This window comes from Mastomys coucha, unplaced genomic scaffold, assembly GCF_008632895.1.
Source record: "Mastomys coucha isolate ucsf_1 unplaced genomic scaffold, UCSF_Mcou_1 pScaffold9, whole genome shotgun sequence".
In the NCBI taxonomy this organism is placed as follows: Eukaryota; Metazoa; Chordata; class Mammalia; order Rodentia; family Muridae; genus Mastomys; species Mastomys coucha.
This window is the reverse complement of record NW_022196915.1, coordinates 52966735-52967444: the sequence shown is the minus strand read 5'-3', so window position 1 is coordinate 52967444 and position 710 is coordinate 52966735.

Below are 710 nucleotides of genomic sequence, written 5' to 3'. Positions count from 1 at the left end.
TTTTTTTTTTTTTTTAAGTTTCCCCAACCATCAGCAATGCTACCCACCTGTCTATGTTTGTTACTATTTGAATATTTCCTTTGGAGAGAATCTTTCGTTCCCTTTTCAGGGACAACACCTGAGATGCAGCTCAGGCTGGCCTTGAGTTTACAGTGTAGCCTAAGCTGGCCTCCTGCTCTTAATCCTTCTGCCTCATAAGTGCTGAACTGTAGAACAGATCACCACACCAAGTCTGCCCACTTTTCAATCAGACAATTGAGCTTTTAGTGGATGGATAAGAGTTCTTTATAAATTTTAGATATTAGCTCTTTCCTTATCAGGTCTATGGCTTGCAAACCCTTCCCTCTACTCTCTGTTTACTCTGTTGTCATTTTACTCTATTGATTGTGTCCTTTGGCTCCCGCACATTGGGTTTATTTAGTCCAAAGTATCCTGTCTTACTTTTATTGCTTATGTTCTCAGTATTAAGCCCAACCGAATGCCAGGAAGTATTTTCTGTTGCCTTCCCTTATTGTTACTTGCTTATTTATTCTGAGTGACATTTGATATAAAACACAAATTCATTCTTTTATGTGCAGATGTTGGACTTCCTCATCATCATTTGTCAAAGAGATGAGCCTTTTCTGTTGTGTGGTCATAACACATTTGTTGAGACTCATTTGACTGGGTTCATGCATGGGTTCATTTTTGGAGTCCATCTTATTGGTCTG